General features: G+C 42.8%; 1 long non-coding RNA gene across 3 annotated transcripts; it reads right to left on the bottom strand.

Moving 5' to 3' along the window:
- Window positions 1-3085: 3085 nt before the first annotated feature.
- LOC142663218 (uncharacterized) lies at window positions 3086-16470 on the bottom strand. 3 transcript variants are annotated; one of them, XR_012851062.1, is made up of 5 exons: window positions 16094-16470; window positions 11246-11351; window positions 6800-7081; window positions 5252-5443; window positions 3086-3472 (listed from the first exon to the last, which is right to left on the bottom strand). It is a non-coding gene; the product is annotated as an uncharacterized LOC142663218 (long non-coding RNA). The 3 variants fall into 3 exon arrangements; XR_012851061.1 differs by having other exon boundaries at window positions 5252-5389; window positions 16094-16459; XR_012851063.1 differs by lacking the exon at window positions 5252-5443 and having other exon boundaries at window positions 16094-16429.
- Window positions 16471-20904: the final 4434 nt, after the last annotated feature.

The raw sequence follows: 20904 nt of genomic DNA, 5'->3' as shown, positions 1-20904 counted from the left end.
TCATGTTACAAATCAATTTTTTCAAAATGTTAGTTTAAGGGAAAGCATCATCAGAAAATTACCTATTTTTTAAATTAAAATGTTCTACATTAAAACCAATGTTTTTATTTGTAATGTTTTTTTTCCTACTGACCATATGTAAAATAAATCCTTCAAAAATACTACATTTTCACACTGGCCACTATAATAGGCTGACACATCCTGTTTTACATAAATCACTTCTCAGCAGTGGCGTAACTACTGCTGTAGCAGCCGTAGCGGCTGCTACGGGGCCCACAGCATGAGGGGGCCCGTACCAGCCGCCGCCACGGTCCCCCCTCCCCTCCATTGCCGGAGGCTCCACTAGCAGCCGCTATGGCTGCTACAGCGCGACGCCATTGAATGGATAGGGGATACATGTGGGATCGCTGGGACACCCAGCGATAAGGAGAATGGGGGATCGAACGTCCCACAAAACTCTCCATGACAAACCTCGGACTACCAGGGTCTGTCAGCAGCTCCATAGAAATGAATTGTGCACCGGTCGCGCTTATGCACATGCGTGACCAGCGCTCCTTTCATTTTTATTGAACTGCGCAGACCCTGGAAGTCCGAGGTTCGCCATGGAGAACTTCGGGGGATTTTCGGTCCCCCGTTCTCCTTATCGCTGCCAGTGATCACACATGTATCCCCTATCCTCTGGATAGGGGATACATGTGTTTTGTAGGACAAACTCTAGGCCGTTTTTTTTTCGGTGGGGGGTTGGATGCTGTATGGCGTTATCTACAGGGGAGCTTTATGGCGTTATCTACAAGGGGCTGTATGGCATTATCTACAGGGGGCTGTATGGCGTTATCAACAGGGGGGTGGGCTGTATGGCATTACCTACAGGGGGGGCTGAATGGCGTTATCTACAGGGGGGTTGTATGGCGTTATCTACAGGGGGGCTGTATGCCATTATCTACAGGGGGACGGTATGGTGTTATCTACCCCTGTAGATGACACCATACAGCCCCCCTGTAGATAAAGCCATACAGCCCCCTGTAGATTACACATACAGCCCCCCTGTAGATAACGCCATACAGCTCCCCCAAAAAAAAAAAAACGGCCTATAGTTTGTCCTACAAAAGAGCTTCTGACAGACCCCGGAAGTCCGAGGTTTGTCATGGAGAACTTCGGGGGACTTTCGGTTCCCCGTTCTCCTTATCGCTGGGCGTCCCAGCGATCCCACATGTATCCGCTTTCCTGTGGATAGGGGATGCATGTCTTTTGTAGGGACAACCCCTCCAGTGGCGCCGCGCTGTAGCAGCCGTAGTGGCCCCTCCGGCAATGGGGGGCCTGTGCCAGTGGGTGGCACGGGCCCCCTCATGCTGCGGGCCCCATAGCAGCCGCTACGGCTGCTATAGCGGTAGTTAGGCCACTGCCGCCACTGTACTCTGGAGCATTGGAAACTCGATCTGTGAAGTGATGAATCACCATTCTCTATCTGGCCGCCTGATATTCGAGTCTGGGTTTCACGAATGCGAGGACGTTACCTGCCTAACTGCATTGTACCAGCCCTAAAGTTTGGTTAAAGCGGGATAATGCTATTGGTTTTCTTTTTCAGAAGTTGGCCTGGGCCCTTAGTTCCAGTGAAGGGAAATCTTAGTGCTTCAGCAAACAAAGACATTTTGGACAATTGTATGCTTCCTACTTTATGAAAACAGTTTGGGGAAGGCCCTTTCCTGTTCCAGCCCCACTATGCCCCAGTGCATAAATCAAGTTTCATAAAGGTATGTTTAGGTGAGTTTGGTGTGGAAGAACTTGACTGACTGCACAGAGCCCTGGCCTCAATCCAATCCAACACCTTTGGGATGAACTAGAATGGAGATTGCGAGGCAGGCCCTCTCGTCCAACATTAGTGTCTGATGTCAGAAATTATCTTCTGGATAAATGGTCAAAAATTCCCACAGACAATCTTGTAGAAAGCCTTCCCAGAAGAATGGAAGCTGTTTTAGATGCAATCAGGGGGTGGGGGGGGGGGGGGGCAACTCCATATTAATACCTGTAGGTTTAGAATGGGATGTCATAAAAGGGCCTGTAGGTGTATTGTGTAGGCATCCCAATACTTTTTTACATATAACATATATTTGATAGGTTTAAGTTCATTAAAAGGTTTTTCCATGCACAAAAATACATTTTCCATTTTCTATTTTCCAGCACATCCAAAGATACATTCATTCCTATTATAACCGTTATGCAAAATTTCTCCCTCTTCTGTGCATTCTTGTCCGAGTGCCGTGAGACCGGAAGAGCTGTAGTTCCTGTATTCCTAACTGCATGTCAACACAGGCTCCTGCACTCAGCAATCTCCTCTCCTTCCTCCTGTGTTGGCACGTCAGCGCTCTCGTCATCCAAAGAGGTTTGGCTTGGACTCCTCCTGGTGATGCTAGCCTGCCTCCTCCCATCCACTGCTGCTTCCTCCCCCGTGTTACAACTCCGGGAGAGAGCAGACATGTATAATTAAAGGTGTGGAGATATAAAGAGTAAGGGTGGAAGGGAAGTAGAATGCTGCAAAATTTCATGGGAATTGTTGTTTAGAGTGGACCGCGTTTAGCTAAGGAACAGCCCCATGAGAGGATGTATGGCTGGTTTAGGCCGGGTTCACACAGAGTTTTTTGCAGGAGGAAAATCTGCCTGAAATTCCGTTTGGAATTTTGAGGCAGATTTTCCTCTGCCTACACGCCGATTTTCGCTGCGTTTTTCGCCCGCGGCCGTTGAGCGCCGCGGGCATAAAATGCCGCGAAATGCGCTTTCTTTGCCTCCCATTGATGCCAATGGGAGGTCAGAGGCATAAACGCCCGAAGATTGGGCATGTCCCTTGTTTTTCCCGCGAGCCGGTTTTTTCGCTCACGGGAAAAAAAACGCCTCTGCCTCCTATTGAAATCAATGGGAGACATTTTCGGCTGTTTTTTGGCGCGTTTTCCGACGCGGTTTCCGCGTCAAAAAACTCATCAAGACACTCTGTGTGAACTCCCCCTTACAGTCCTGGAATGGTTTCTACTAAACAGTGATTAAGTGAAAAATTAACAAACTCCAACATGGAAAACAAGAAGCAGCTTTCAAATGGATTGCAAGTATTTATTTATTTTTTCCACCAGAAAACCCCCTTCAGTGTCTTGTCCCTATAAATTCTATTTGTTATATCATTTTTAAGTTCAACTATGCAGTGTTTACATTTCCAGCTTCTGTATAGAGTTTTACAAGTTTTAATGACAATTTATTGCTTGGATATTTTATGTACCTGTTATTTACAGTTGTGTAGTGTACCATTTCTTGTAAAATATGTCTGTGACAGGTCCAGCCTAGCTAAGGCATCAGTAGATGATATATATCACTCTTTAACCAAGTCATGCTACCGTAGGTTTGTAGACAGTGATTGAGACTTTATCGTGTACCGTGGATTGATGATTGATGTGCTGTTCTTTGTTTTCTCTCTTCCATCCTAAATTGCCTACAATCAATAATCAAAGGGAAGTTATTTTTTTGGAACATAACCATGGATATTACACTTTTGTCAAAAGAAGTATATGGGTTTTAGAATAGCGCCTAGTCTGGATATCATATTGTCAGATTGGCCAGAGAAATATAAAACTTGTTTGGATAGTGGCAAAACGCTAAATGCCTCTCATTGAAAACAGGGGCAATGATATATAAAATGCCGCATTACTTGACACTTTAATGTGTGTTAGTTATACAAGCACAGTAATAATATATTAATTATGGAGCACAACTGTTATTCATTATTTATTATGTGAATAAAGTTGTTCATTTGTCGGTTGTAGAAAAAACGATATACAAAATAAAACTGTGGCGGCCACATGGACCGTACTACAGTCTGACAGTCAGCGCTCAGTTGTTACTTCTGAGCAAGTCCTTTTGAATGCAAGCAGCATGGAATTAATGCCAAGACAATCTGTTTGTTTTTTTGGGAATCAGGATCATATCCAGGCACAGCTATTCACCTCCTCAATACTACGAAGACTATATTAACAGGATTCCATTAGTATTTTCATGGGTACTCAAGGTTTTAGGGTTCCTCTTCTGTTAATAGACCAGTAGAATAAGCCAGTGCAATATAAATAACAGGAAATAAAATAAAATCACTATAGGATTGTCAGAGCGCTACTTGTCTGCTGAACTGGTTGTATCTGTGTAACATTGTAGATATATACAAAATCTAGCAGCAGCGGCAGCTTGTGGGTGCAAGCTCTGAGGGACAGACCAAGTCCCAGATGTACAGAAGTCAAAATCTGCTATTTTTTTTTACTTCTGCGTAACATTGTAGCTATAAATATTCCACAGGATATCCCTAGTCCCTACAAAATAGTTTGAAGAGGGTTCTGGAAAATAGGAAATCACTTACAACTCCTCATCTGTCTCCACCCCTAGGGTATGTTCCCCTGGCTTATTTTCGGCCGTTTTTCCGGCTGTAAACCGACAAAAAATTGAAAGCAGAACACCTCCAAACATCTGCCCATTAATTTCAATGGGAAAAATGTCATTCTGTTCCGACGGGCCGTTTTTTCAACACGGCCGTGTAAAAAAACACCAGTGAAAAAGAAGTGCAGGTCACTTCTTGGGACGTTTTTGGAGCCGTTTTTCATTGACTCTATTGAAAACAGCTCCAAAAATGGCCGTGAAAAACTCAGCAAAAAAAGCAAGTGGCTTAAAAAATGTCTGAAAATCAGGAGCTGTTTTCCCTTGAAAACCCGTCCCCGTATTTTCAGTTGTTTTTTAGTAAGCGTGTGCACATACCCATAGTGTTTAGATCCTGGCACCATGACCAATGTTTAATTTTAGCCCCTGAAGAGTGAGCAGGTCATTTAGGGACTGGAGTACTTTACCATCTAAGCTTGGCAATCCAAAATATGTACAAAATATCAGTCATATGGGAGCTAGGTACACTGTACCACACAACATGTGCGGAACATTTTGGAGATAGTGTCTTGCTAAATAATGCATACCATGTCCAGATAAAGCAAAGTAACAGTTAGAATTTTTGTGACCCTGACAACACTAAATGTTGCTTGTTTTCTATGGGAGTAATGGGGTGAAGGTAACATCCATGGTAATTAGTAAAAGGGGTTTATGTCCATTTCCCTCATGGCCTAGGCTAGTAGAGGGGTTCATGTCAAGATACTTGGTGCTTCAGGGTTGTGAAGAGGATAATACCAACATCTGTGGTGACATTGAGGGGGTTCCAGTAGAACAATGGGATAAAATGTACTACCTCTTATATCACCTCTCCAGACTCCAGCATTGTATCTGTAACAGGAAGCTGAATCAACTTCCTCTTCCTGCTGTGCCCTGATCATAGCGCTGTACAGTTGCCTCTTCATGAGCGATCTACCGGAGGGAGCCAGGAAGTCTGTGCAGCCGGAAACAGTGGCCATTACTTATTGTGCATATAGGCAGACGATCACTACCAGAAACATAGAAGTGACATCCAATGTAAAGTCTATTGGGAATGTATTGTTGGCTAAAATACCAGCATTCTGTATCACTAGATGATGGGGTTTTTTTTTGTAATAAAAGAAATAACTTGTTTTAATAGACTGTATTAAAATATTTGTATCCTACCAACACGGATTCAATCAATGGCAGGCATAAATAACATAGATGGGCACACAATGCTTTCAAAGCAAACACTTCACTGGAAATGCAACCATTTAGCAAGACACTAAATGGTTAGTAGTTCTAATAGAAGAACAATTTTGTTTTATAGACTTGTCATTACTATGGCTCAGATTCAGACACAGGAAACGGTTTGACAATTAGTCAAGTTCAATGTTCTATAGTAACCTCAAACATTTTACATATAAAGTACTTAGCTGATAATAGAACATTTTCATTGTCAGGCCATCTGCCCCTCACAAGGTTATAAGCACCACAATTCTGGAAATGCAGTAATTTCTAAATCTTTTTTTATGCTTGCTGTGATTTCTATGTGCGTGCCTAAAGGTGAAATCAAATTTTGTGCTCCCAAAACAGAAATGGGAGGCCAGGCACTGGGAAAGAAATTGATTTAGGCTCAGTTAGCTGGAAATGTGTTGAGGTCAAAAACTCATTTTTAGAATCTTCTATTGAGTGTTTTCTGCAGATACAGCAAAATAAATAAGAGCATTTAGCCCATGATCTTAACTCCTCGGCTGCTAAATTGCAATGTGTTCCTATACTGCGAGGTTAGTGCTTCACCAAAAGTCAGAAGCAGAAGCCCTGAAGATAATAATTAAAATCATAGATTATTAGCATTGTAATTAAGATGTGAATGTACCAGTCCAGACCATTACTATGTACAGTAGGTCATACTTGTGGAAAAAGTCTTAAAGGCTAAACACATCTTTAAATCAATTTTTTGTTTTTTGTTTATTGAATAAAACAATGGTTTAGGTGATTTAAAGAAACGTTAAAATTGACTTTAATTAAAAAAATGTTTTAGTTTTTAAGATATAGCTTCTACGTATCCTGTATACATAGAAGCTGTATCTTTCTGTCAAAGCCGATTCCGTCAGGTCAGCTGGACTGACAGCTAGGCTTGAAACTTTCAGCCATGCTATCAGTCCAGCTGGCCTAACGGAATCGGCTTTGACGGCAAGATACAGCTTCTATATGTACAGAATAAATAGAATCCTTGAAAAAAATAGGGACGGGAGAGGGGAAGTGGAGGGGAGGGAGAGAAAAAAAAGAACAGGCGCTGCTCTAAGGTGATATTGTTTGGACAGTTTGTAATACAATTGTTAAAAAATAGCTCATCACCGTGAGTGAATTGTTTACGCACCCTTTCAGTTTGTGCGAACTCAATGGCACCACTCAACTTTTGAACTTCGTATCGTAGAGTATGCTAGCCCTTGGAGTCAGCACCGGCGGCAGGTAAACACCAAATCCTCTGGTGAAAGGTGATATACAATGGATGATGCAAAACAAATACTCCTTCTTGTGGTGCTCCTGTATCTGCTTTATGTGGTTCTTGGTTCCTCGTCCGTTCGGTAAGGAATGATCCACTCTCTTTTCCATTTAGGTAAAACTTATTAGATCTGTTCACATCTTGAGCTTTGTAGTCCTTAGCCATGTAGGAGCAGAGAGAAATAATAAAGGTTAAAATATGACAAGAAATAGTATTTAATAAACATCAAGTTAAAAAGTTAATTAATAATACGCTAAAATAAATAAAAAAAACCAAGTAATTGAAAAGAAGCAAACCTACAACAATAGAAAGTGGAATAATACAGAAAGGGTGCACGTACACTATAACAACTAGGACTATTAATCGCCTAGTCCTATAAAAAATTATATCTCATGAGTTATCATGAATATACATACTACAAAATGAAACCACTCCCCCTTGAACTTGGACCGATCCTGATTAAACTAGACTATGGGGATATATAAAAACTGTAGTAATACCTCCATTCTCTATGGCTGAGGAAGACCTAGGTTCTAGGTTGAAACACATTGCATGCCAGTACTGTTTTATTAGTTTTTATTTTTATTTTAACATGTAATAAATTTCAAGTTTTACCTAAACGGAAAAGAGAGTGGATCGTTCCTTACCAAATGGATAGGGAACCAAGAACCACATAAAGCAGATACAGGAGCGCCACGAGAAGGAGTATTTGTTTTGTATAATCCATTGGATAACAGAATAAATAGAAGCTGTATTTTAAAAGCAAAAAATAAATAAATTCATTAAAGTCCATTTAAAATTGCTTTAAATCACCTAAAACAATGTTGTACAAAGGTGTACGTGTCAGTAATGCCGGCTCTGGGCTTTTTTTTGCACAAATAAAGATGTGTTCTTCCTCACGCACTGTTAAATCTGTATGTGAATTGTGTCTTTTAACCTGAACACTGAATTGAAAATCTTTCAGCCATGCAAGTTAGTCATGTACCATACACAACGTTCAAGGAGCTATGTCAGTAAAAGTGCAATGTACTCAAGCTTGTTATTAGTAAATTATATCATAAAATATTTATGTGCATCATCTGGGTCCACTCATGATTGTGATATGGTGTGCAATGTATTCATTTAATCATCTGAATACATTTCCCGATTCCTATTCTCATTCCACTACTGTATTACTTCACAACCCAAACATGTTACATTCAACCTATTTATAGCGCACATTCCAAGAGAGAAATGGAAAAATAATCAACTGAGCAGGCTGTTGAGGTGCCGTCAGTTGGATAGGTGATGTGAATGTATATTTAGGGTATGTTCACATGTCACGGATTTGCCTATAGCAAATTCGACATGTATTAACAAGAGAATCCATGGCAGAAAAACAAGTCTGACACCCAGATTTCTGCTGCAGATGTGCAGAAACTGCAATAAGAATAACAATGCTCAATCTTTTTCGCAGATGGTTTTTGTCCAGAAAATGTGACCGGGATTACGAAAAAAAAACCTTACATCCATAGGAAGGTTTTGGCAAGCCCAGAATGTGTAAATGGGGTTTAAGGGCGGGTTCACACATAGCGGAATTTCACTTAAATTCCGCTGCGGACACTCCGCAGCGTTAATCCGCAGCGGAGCCGTTTCTCCATTGACTTTCACTTTAATTTAGCAGTGTTCGTTTACACGATGCGTACAATTCCGCTGCGGAGCATAGGCTGCGGAGCGGAATTTGGTGTCCGCAGCATGCTCTGTCTGTTGCGGAGCAGTGGCGGACTGGTTGCGGACTCATGGCGGAATTTCTCCATTGACTTCAATGGAGAGTCAAAATTCCGCAATGAAGTCCGCAGATCTTATGTGTGCTGCGGAGCGTATTGTTTTTACTACCATGACATTTCTTCATTCTGGCTGGACCTATGTATTTCTAGGTCTACAGCCAGACTGAGGAAGTCAATGGGGCTCCCGTAATGACGGGAGCGTTGCTAGGAGACGTCTGTAAATAGTCACTGTCCAGGGTGCTGAAAGAGTTACGTGATCGGCAGTAACTGTTTCTGCACCCGGGACAGTGACTACCGATCTCAATATACATGTATCTGTAAAAAAAAATATAAGTTCATACTTACCGAGAACTCCCTGCGTCTGTCTCCAGTCCGGCCTCCCAGGATGACGTTTCAGTGTAAGTGACGGCTGCAGCCAATCACAGGCCAAGCACAGGCTGCAGCGGTCACATGGACTGGAGCGTCATCCAGGGAGGTCGGGCCGGATGCCGAAAGAGGGACGCGTCACCAAGACAACGGGCGGTAAGTATGAATTTCTTTGACTTTCACTAGGGAAAGTGCTGTCCCTTCTCTCTATCCTGCACTGAATAGGGAGAAGAGAAGCACTTTTCCTGCAGTCCGCAGCGGCCAGTCCGCATCAATTTTCTGCACATTTTGTGCAGATCCGCTGCAGAATCTGCAACGCAGATTCTGTGCGGCATTGATGCGGACAGTTGCAGAGGAATTCCGCCATGTGTGGTCATGCCCTAAGGGTACAGAGGGTATCATCACAGGGTGACTTTAACCAATACATGGGGGTGTTTTGGGATTTTATGCCCAAAGAAAAATTTCACCTTTTGGAATGCTGCATTCTAAAAGGGTTTTTTCCTCTTACATTTCTTGGTTCGTCTCTGCACTTTTTTGGAAGAAAGGAGGTTTTCATATTTGTTGTACTTAACATTTTTTCTTTTTTTTCATTCAATTTATTTTTATTTACTTTTTTACATTTTACTATATTTATTTATTAATTCATTTTTTTTTACTATGGGAGCACAGGTTAGCAGGGAATACATTGTCTATGTGCTCCTTACTGCCTCATATGTTCCTGTAACGTAATTTATGACATCATGGGATTCCTGCAACCGCCCGAATGCAGAAGCAGCTGATTATTTCAGTTCCCTGTCACAAATAAAGTACATAAGTTAACGGGCTCATGGCACAGGGACCATGAAATTAGACCGTTAAAAGGCTTGTACTGTCCCTAAAAATTGATGGCCTTTCTTCAGGATAAGCCATTAATAGCTGATCGGTCGGGGTCCGACTCCCAGGACCCCCACCGATCAACTGTTTTGAAGGGGCGGCAGCGCTTGTACAAGCGCTGCTTCCCCTTCGTTCCTTATTTGCTCGTACTGTGAATCGCCGACACAGTGATAGTGGCGGTTCACAATTTTGAGGATAGACCATCAATTTTTAGGGACTGGACGACCCGTGGGGTGGGTGGGAAGGAGCTAAACAACTAAGAACAGCTGTCAGGAAAAAGATTGCAAAGATTAGAGCGTGAACTCCAAAGTGAAAAATCAAATGGATAATATAGTATCTGCTTATAACTGCTTAGTTGTGTACGGTGGGCAAATGTGGAGCAAGAAGGTGGAGACCCCGCAGGAGTGTCACAAAAAATCCAATAATGAAGCAGGGAGTTCCAACCTCTACTTTGCTTTCAAAAATATGTACAGTTCTTTTGCAAGCGCTAATGGTTCACAAGGCCATGAAAATTATATATATTCTTCCCACTCTGGGAGGCAATGCAAGTAGTTACGATATACAGTATGTACAATATTTTCACTGATGAGATGTACTGACTTAGGTAGGATCAGGCAGGAAAGATGGCTGCCATGTTCTTATGTGACTGGAAGACACTGGGTCAAGAGCACCCCCTACTTGATACAAAGGCCATCTGCTTTGGTCCAGTTGGTCTTAAGATGGTGGCTGTGTCTGTATTCTTCGGGCCTAGCACACCTCCTGTGGCTGGTTTCCGGCTGCTGTGCACACGGGCCGTCCAGGCCTCTGCATGCCCTTATTCTTACACTACTGCTGGCCACTGTCAGTACACCTTCCTCTGACTGTCTTGAGGCTACTATTACATCCCCTCCCTGTCCAACACAGCTATTTGTACAGTGGGGTCTTACACACCACCTTTGATCACTCTTCAAGACATGTTGCAACCCCAGGTTCTACGATGGATACTGACTAGGATGCTTCTTACCAGTCACCCCCAGGCTCCTCTATAGTCAGTCTCACAGCTCTATACTCCTTTCTCGTTGCAACAACACCTCTGACACTTTCTCCTCCCTCTATATAGCACGCCATTCAGGTCACTCCAACTTTCTCCCAACACTGAACACTGCTTGGAGGGCTAACTACTCTTTTATAGTCTAAACGCTAGCACCCTGTCATAGAACAAATCAAATGCAGCAGTGTCAGGGCCGTACATCTCGGTGCCATAAATTTAAGTGTAAGAACAAGCCAAGCATCTGCCTTATCTAACACAAAATCAAAGATAATAAAAACAACATACATACACAGTGTCTTCGTTGTCAGATAGATACCCTTCCTCTCCAATGTGGCATATGTTCTCCCATCATTGTCAGGCCATAGCTGGTTGACCATAATACAAGTCCCGCCTGTAGTGGATGGAAAAGAAAACAGCCACAATCAAAGACAGTGGGACCATAGTGCTTAAAGGCACAGTACACCACAAATACAGTACATATGATTACATATTACATTATGGTTACATTGTTATTCATATTCATTTTTATAATATTAAAAAACAACTACTTAAAACTATAAGGGAAGGAGTTGAATTACCCCAAATATTTAAATCACAAAAAGTTTTTCCTGATCTCTCACTCAGGATATTAAGTTATCGAAGACAATTCAGGGAAGCTTCCCTTTGGAACTGGACTAAAGGGGGATCCACCATATATAGGTCTCTAGTAAATATGGAATGAACACTCAGTCACCCTACGCTTGGTAAATAAGGTGTAGCCAATACCTGTAAGAACCTAATCTAATATCTCCGTTCATTTTGGGTGATAAAAATTACTGCACCATCCAAAGTGGGTGTCATTTAGCGCCATGTACAACAGTTACATCTTTTTTTTTCTGAAAAGTTAGGTGTTTCCTAGGGTAGGTTACACATGTAAACTTTAAAATGTGATTTTTTTTTCCAGCTTGAAATGTGAATTATTTTAAAGGAATCAGTAGGAAAAGCTGCACTCTATGGCGGCCTACTGGAGTAACCCGTAAATATACAGTTGTAAACATCTAATACATGTGAGTTGCAGATAGCTCAGAAGATCTTGCACATTGAGAAAATACCATCTTTAGAAGATCAATAGTGCTGGATATGGAGGCTGCCTGATCTCACTTCACAAGTCACAGTTTTTGAAATGCTCCTGTGTTCATTTTGTATTCCAATTACATGCAATGTAAACTGTCTTTAGGTTGGCAGAATATTTTGATCACAAATTATTCATCTTGTGCATGTTCTCTAGCTAGACATTTATTTTATTTTACTGCCTTGGAGTGATACAGAGAGTGTGCATCTTACAGCTAAAACCAAAAGCACCATAAAGACACAATGGGGAGGTGATGTAGTAAAGGTGAATTATTTCTAGACCTATAGTCCTTTTCCATCACTCTTCGATAGTGCCAGCATATGCCCTGTGTGGGTGTGTCACACCAGATAAAGGACTTTGTTTTCCCAAATAAAGGGACATGAATCATGGAATTTGCTATGAAAAACAGGGAAATCAAAAACATTTCTGTCTACAGCCTCCATTGTAGGAGTCAGCGTTCTAGGCTATTAAACTGAAGACTATCTTGGATAGAACAAGACTGTTACTCTGTGTAACAAATGAATTTATGTTTATCAGGAGCAAAGAGAATCTCTCCCCAGCTTGTCTCTTGTTAAAGCTTTGCATGAGGACTTCTGTGTATAGCTGATAGGCTTCCGCAATATATTGGGATAGTCAGGCCAAATTAATATTAGTTATGCTATCTCAACTTTGCAAAGATCCCTTAGGCTGGGCTTAGGTTTCTAGCATGATGACTGCTTCAATCACCAAGCGCCATATTTCAAATCCATTGTGCCCTTTAATTTTTTTTCTAGGTGTTAATATATGGCACATGCAGTATTACATTGTGGAAAAAATTTCAATATCAACCCTATTTAAGACCGGATTATGATTTAACTACACATTACCACAAAAAATCTTTATTATCTAGTCCATAAATTAAATATGAAATTGTGGGAAAATGTATAGCTGAAAGTTGCTAGATTTTACATTTCTGACTAATAAAGCAATCGTAATTAAAGGTGGAGCTTCATTTTATAAATTTATATATATATATAATTATTTATTTATTTTTATCCACTTTGGAAACACCTACACATGGGCATATTATAAGAAGGGCAAAGGAGGAAATTGCTCAGGAAATTGCTCCCAGCAGACGTCGAAGATAAAAGTTTCAATATGTGGTAGAAGAGGTGATTATGCAGCTTTTACTAATACCTATTACTAGAGGTTGAAGCTCTACTCCGTGCACCCGAACATGGAGATAAAGTCAAGTTTCCCATGGCAAACTTTAGAACTCATGCACACGGCTGTATTTGGGCTCCATACAACCTCCTAGTTGAACAAAGGCGTAATACACCATCCAAACAAGTGTTTCTTATGCCTCCGATTTTTTACAGAGGAACATGACTGTTTTCTGTCGGATTTCAAATAGATACCAAATAAAAATGAGTAGCATACACCATCAGACGCCGCATGTATGGAGATATTCCAAGAAGCATTGCTGTGCGCCTCCGTACTAAGCTTTCGTGCGCTGCAATGGAGCCCTTAGAGTCAGTCATATCAGAGGCATTGTGAGATACTGTAGCTCTTATCAAATGACCTAGGACAACTAAGTACTCGGGGTGGCTTTACGTGCATCAATAATGCAGTGATTCAACCACTTCTTCTACTATAACTCTTGATGTTGAAGGCAGCTTACGACCGTCTCTACATGTGATAATTATTTGATATTACAATGATGTTGAAATTGTAGTCACATGTTAAAGAGGTGTGGCGAAAAGTCACCTATTTACATGTTGTGACGATCATAAGCGACAATCAATATTAGTTGATTTATACTCATTATTGAAGCATGTAACGTCTCACAAGCACAGCAATAAGATTCTGTATTTTCTAGTTATAGACAGGGGCGTAACTAGGAAAGGCTGGGCCCCATAGCAAAGTTTTGACTGGGGCCCCCCTCCCCTGGGTGTCACACAACCCCCCCCCCCCTTGTAGATAGTGCTTTTTTTTACAGCCCCCCTCTGTGGATAACGCCATACAGCCCCCCTGTAGATAACGCCATACAGCCCCCCCTGTAGGTAACGCCATACAGCCCCCCCTGTAGGTAACGCCATACAGCCCCCCCTGTAGGTAACGCCATGCAGCCCCAACCCCCAAAAAAAATCCGACCTATAGTGTCCTACAAAAGACATGTATCCCCTATCCACATGTGTGATCGCTGGCAGCGATAGGGAGAACGGGGGACTGAAAGTCCCCCCAAGTTCTCCATGACTAACCTCTGACTTCCGGCGTCTGCGCAGCTCAATAAAAATGAAAGGAGCGCTGGTCACGCATGCGCACAATCGCTCCATTCATTTCTACGGAGCTGCCGACACAGACCCTGGAAGTCCGAGGTTTGTGATGGAGAACTTCAGGGGACTTTCGGTCCCCCGTTCTCCCTATCAATGCCAGCGATCACACATGTATCCCCTATCCATAGGGGATACATGTCTTATGTAGGAACAACCCGTTTAATGGCAGAGCGGGGAGATACCTCGCAACAGAAGGCCAAGTGTTGCGACCTTTACGACATAATCGCAGCAACTACGCGGCAAAAAAAAAAATCACAACTCAGGAAAAAAATATAAAAAAAAAATAAAAAATCATAGTTACCCAGAATGCTCTCCTTCCTGCAGTCCGGCCTCCTGGGATGACGTTTCGTCCCATATGACCGCTGCAGCCTGTCACATAGCCTGTAACATCATCGCAGGAGGCCGGACTACGCGCAGAGAAGACGGAGGGGGTAAGTATTAGCGTTATTTTTCACAGCGCAAATTACGTTCGGAAAAAAGAGAAAAAAAGGTGAGATTTTTCGCACGTAATGTACTGCGGGTTCCAGGTCGGATACGCTGCATGATTTTTACGCAACTTATTCGACCCATGGGAGAACGACCTAATAGGGAAAAATGTGTCAAACAGCAGCTGGTGGGCCGGCGGAGCAGACTTAACATGCTCATCATTGAACTCAAGTGCTACAGCTCTGACCACCATGAGCCTTTAGCTACCCCCCTGGAAATATTAATATAGTTTATCATGTACATTAGGAGACAAATAAGGGAGATTTGAAAATAGTTCTGTAGGGTGCACAAATTTAGGCCTCATGCACACGGCCGGCCGCCGACACCCGCGGGCCACTTTTTCGGGAGCATGGCCCGCAAAATTAGAAATGTAGGACATACTCCACAATTCCCAGCGCGGTTATACGGCACTGACACATTTTCGGAGCGCTAGAACCTGGAGGGTTTGTAATTGCGGACTGTATTGCAGTCCGCAATTACGGAGTGTTTTTTACAGTCGTGTGCATGGGGCCTAAGCAAAATAGCAAACATAGAATTAGATATATTCCCCAACTTGCTAGACAAATGTCATTCTTACACCACCTCATGACTGGGATTCACGTACATGAAGTCAATGGGTGCGTGAAAACCACGCAGGTCGCACGGAAGCACCTCCGTGCGAACTGCCTCTTTCGCGCACCAGCTGTCAAAAGGATGAATGTAAACAGAAAAGCACCACGTGCTTTTCTGTTTACAAACATCCGAATGGCATGTCATAATGATGGCGGCTGCGCGAAAACCACGCAGCCGCGCATCATATGATGCTGCCACACGGAGCAGGTAAGTGGCTTTTGCGCAGGCAAAACGCTGCGTGTTTTGCGTGCGCAAAAACGCCACGGTCGTCTGAATCAGGCCTTAGTTACATAGTCATGCATGACCCCTGGAATCATTCCAGTAACAGGTTTCAGCAAAGGAACATTCGCACTGGACTTCATGCAGCAGGTGATTATTAACCCTCTATAACCCAGACACAGCGGCATCACCATACACACTGTGGATATGATAGAATATCCACATAACGCAGGTCCTGGCCTGGATAGAAACATCAGGCACTGCAAAGCCTGCACCAACTTCTGGTCTGCCCTGTATAATATCGTCCTCTATGCCAAGCTAAACACAAACACCCCCTGTAAGCGTTACACAGGCAACTAGTGCATTTATTACACACAGCAGTAAGCGCACCTATAACATGGCGGCGGCGGCAGGATGCACTGGCACAGAGCTGGTTGTGTTGGTACTTTACCGCCCTCACGGAGCAGCGGGCTCCCCCTCCACCACTGTAGCTGAAGACACAGTCAGTCCGGACACTTCCTGGATCCGTGTTACACAGAGGCTGATGGGAGGAGCTTAGTGTCAGCGCTGTGTGTAATGGCTGAGGGAGCTCTGGTCCGTCCCTCATAGAAGACATAGACTAGCGGCAGTCCTGACTGTACTGTCCTCCGCCCGAAGTCTCGCGTCGTTCGTTCCCTTTAGCTCTGCCCCCTGTCCTCTCCCCTGCCTGAGCACTCCTCCTACCACCTATCGCCGTCCTATTCAACTGCACAGTGTGCAGTGCAGCGGCTATCACCGGGCTCCCGGACCCCCCCTGCGGCTATCACCGGGCCCCCGGCCCCCCCCCCCCGGATGCCTAGTGTCACGTTAGTGATGCTGCTACTAGGCATGAAGGGGCCCGTGCCTCCAGGCCTGGCACATAATGTAATGTGCCTGTCAGGGCGACACGGGCCCCCCCATGCCGCGGGCCCCGTAGCAGCTGCTACGGCTGCTACTGTGGTAGTTACGCCACTGGTTATAGAGTAGAATAATCTTAAGCAGCTGTCTGTATATAATGTCCAGGTGGCTAAAGCGAAGTATAAAGTATAAACTCTACCCAAGTGAAGTCATTTTATTCATATGCAACAAAATACCTTTTATGCTGTTTACATTTTTGACTATATAAGGTTGAGCTAAAGATTTGTTACATTTTTTTTATTTATTTTTTTGCAGGTGGGCTTTGAGCATAAACCTCCACCTGGGAATAAAAAAAAAAAGTCTCTTATTACTGTACATTAACAACACTGTTCTAGCCCAAAGGGCCTTAACTATGAGCTTTTTATCTCCTTCATGTTCAAAACCCTGTGACAAATTAATGTACTTGTGCATATCATTCCATTCAATTTGATGTTTATGCTGTTGTAATATTAATTGGGATGTATTTTGATGTGTAAGTGTTAATGATTTTTGCATGCGTTTTGATGTGTAAATATATGCAGCTGATGATCGTTGTTCCTTTTCCCTTAGCGGCCCAGATGACAGGAGCCATTTACATAGAAGGTAATGATCATTATTCTGTGTACAGTAACTGCTAATCAGAATGCATTTCACCATTTCATTTTTTAACCTCTGATTTCAAAGCACTTTTGACTTCACTGCGGGGGAGGTCTGGGCATTTTTATGGGCTTAAACTTCTTCTATTTCATTATGTGACAAATTAATAAACCAAACTCATTCCTCATAGCTATTTAGGGCATGACCACACGTGGCGGATTTCCTCCGCAACTGTCTGCATCAATGCCGCACAGAATCTGCGTTGCAGATTCTGCTGCGGATCTGCACAAAATGTGCAGTAAATTGATGCGGACTAGCTGCTGCGGACTGCGGTAAAAGTACTTCCCTTCTCCCTATCAGTGCAGGATAGAGAGAAGGGACAGCACTTTCCCTTGTGAAAGTCAAAGAAATTCATACTTACCGGCCGTTGTCTTGGTGACGCGTCCCTCTTTCGGCATCCAGCCCGACCTCCCTGGATGACGCGGCAGTCCATGTGACCGCTGCAGCCTGTGCTTGGCCTGTGATTGGCTGCAGCCGTCACTTAGACTGAAACGTCATCCTGGGAGGCCGGACTGGAGACAGAAGCAGGGAGTTCTCGGTAAGTATGAACTTATATTTTTTTACAGGTTGCTGTATATTGGGATCGGTAGTCACTGTCCAGGGTGCAGAAACAGTTACTGCCGATCGCTTAACTCTTTCAGCACCCTGGACAGTGACTATTTACAGACGTCTCCTAGCAACGCTCCCGTCATTACGGGAGCCCCATTGACTTCCTCAGTCTGGCTGTAGACCTAGAAATACATAGGTCCAGCCAGAATGAAGAAATGTCAAGTTAAAAAAGCAAGACGCATCCGCAGCACACATAACATGTGCATGACAGCTGCGGACTTCATTGCGGAAATTAGAATCTCCATTGAAGTCAATGGAGAAATTCCGCCATGAGTCCGCCACTGCTCCGCAACAGACAGAGCATGCTGCGGACACCAAATTCCGCTCCACAGCCTATGCTCCGCAGCGGAATTTTACGCATCGTCTAAACGAACACTGCTAAATTAAAGTGGAAGTCAATGGACAAACGGCTCCGCTGCGGATTAACGCTGCGGAGTGTCCGCAGCGGAATTTAAGTGAAATTCCGCCACGTGTGAACCCAGCCTTATAGTGTTTTTAGATTTTTCTTCTAAGTACCTGCTTTGCAAAATACCTATGGTCTATTATAAACAGGTTTGATTTAAAGTAGCGTCCGGCTGAGTATAACATTAGTTGGACATCTTTACAGACTCACAGAAAGCTGCAGGTTTAATTATACAACATATATTAGATTGATGTTTTAAAGTGGCAGTGCACTGGAATAGAAAGTCTAGAGATATTATCAAACTATATATTTATACCTGGACATATAAGTCCTAAAGATGTCTTCTTGTATGACATGTTAATATTCGATTCATTTCTAAATTGTCCTTATCTTTAAGATGTTATATTTTCAACTAAAATGGCAATCATTAGGCTACATGCACACTTTGCAGAATTTGATGCAGAAAATATACAGATAAACCACAGATAAACACAGGTATTTCCGCAGGTAAAATCTACATTTAACCCCTTCCGACATTAGCCACAAATATACAGCAGAGGCCGGGGGCAAGCATGGAGTGGGATAACGGGCTCCATAAGTTGAGCGTGCAACGAGCGGGATACTGCTCGTTTAGCCCCTTAGGTACCAGAGTCAATAGCGAACGTGGCCTCTAACTCGTTGGAATGAGAGGGGGCGACACGATCGTAGGGTACTAATGGTTGTAATTGCAGCCTGGGGGCCTAATGAACGCTCCCAGGTTTGCCATCTTTGTGTTCCTATTAAGCCCTATTAAAGGGGTTTTCCCAAAATGTGTATTTATCACCTAACTACACGATAAGTGATAAATATCTGATCGGTGGGAATCCGACTGCTGGGACCACCACCAATCACGACAGCAGATTTACCTTGCCATTCCTTTGAGCCCCATAGGACTGGAGTGGTAATGTGCATGCTCGACCCCCATAAATTTCTTTGGGTCTGCTGAGCGCTATCGCTGGTTAAAGTTCCCTAGGGAGACTAATAAACCAAAGTTAAATACAGTTAAATAACATTTTATATATCTATATATATATATAGTAAAAAATATATTAAAAGTACAAAAAAACCTTTTCCCATTTTCCCCCAAAAGCAATGTAAAAAAATCAACATAACTGGTATCGCCACATTGATAAAAGTCTGAACTATTACAATATAACATTACTTAACCCGCACAGTGAACGAAGTAAAAAAATAAAAAATAATAATAAAAACGTCAGAATCGCATGTTTTGATCACTTTATCTCCCACAAAAAAATGTAACAAACAGTAATCAAGAGGTCTTATGTATCCCCCCCACCAAAAAAAAAACAATAAAAACAACAGCCCCAGATGAACAAGCCCTCACAACGCTCAATCGACAAAAAATAATAAGTTTTGGGTTATGGCGATACAAAACAAATTTTACTTGCAACAACGAGTTTTTCCCATATAAAAGTGGAGAGGCACAAAGGTGCTTAAGAGGTATAATAAATGGTGCTATAAAGAACTATGACTGGTCCGGCAAAAATTAACCCTCGATGAAAAAAAAAAGGGGTCTTAGGGCTCATGCCCCCATTACAGCTCTGTAAAACTGTGATATGGCACCTATTGCAGTCTATGGAGCCATTCTGTACCTCCATATACCTCTGATTTCATATGGAACGTGGTGTGCCGTATATAGGAAGTCTGCATAGTGAGGTAGCTATGACTGGTTTCAATACATCACTGTGAAATGAACATGATATATATGGATGCCTTTGTTACCTTTATTGCTGCTCTTTTTTTCCCCTATGGGAGCAAGCAAACACCCCAGCATAGGGGTCCAGTTTAGATTGCATCTGTTACCTCTATTGCTACATCACTGGTTCAAGAAAATAGGGCATTATTGTCACGCTCAGTGCTTTTGAAAAATATGTAATTTATGAAATAGAGTGCATCATTTAACAGTATGAAATGGGGCCAAACAGATATGTGGAGTCAAAACCAGGCCAGTAGAGCTGAAAAATTTAATATTGTGTAAAAGTTGAAGATTTTAGACTCATGGTGTGACACTCTAATTAGCGAATCAACACAAAACACCTGCAAAGGTTTCCTAAGCCTTTACAAGGACTGGTATGTTGCTCAGTGGTCCAAAGTCCTGTTTTCATATGAAAGTAAATTTTTCATTTAATTTGGAAATCAAGGTCCCAGAGTCTGGAGGAAGAGTGGATAGGCACCAATCCATTTTGCTTGTGGTCCAGTGTGAAGTTTCCACAGTCAGTGATAGTTTGGGGGCCATGTCATCTGCTGGTGTTGGTCCACTGTGTTATATCATGTCCAGAGTCAATTCAGCATCTACCAGGAAATTTTTGAGCACTTCATGCTTCCCCCTGCTGACAAGCTTTATGGAGATGCTGATTTCATTTTCCGGCAGCACTTGGCACCTGCACACACTGCCAAAAGTACCAATACCTGGTTTAATGACCACTTTATCACTCTGCTTGATTGGCCAGCAAACTCACCTGACCTAAACCCCATAGAGAATCTATGGGGTATTGTCAAGAGGAAGTTGAGAGACACCAGATACAACAATGCAGACGAGCTGAAGGCCGATATCAAA

The sequence above is a fragment of the Rhinoderma darwinii genome, chromosome 11 (genome assembly GCF_050947455.1).
Source record: "Rhinoderma darwinii isolate aRhiDar2 chromosome 11, aRhiDar2.hap1, whole genome shotgun sequence".
In the NCBI taxonomy this organism is placed as follows: Eukaryota; Metazoa; Chordata; class Amphibia; order Anura; family Rhinodermatidae; genus Rhinoderma; species Rhinoderma darwinii.
This window is presented reverse-complemented; position numbering and strand designations above follow the sequence as displayed.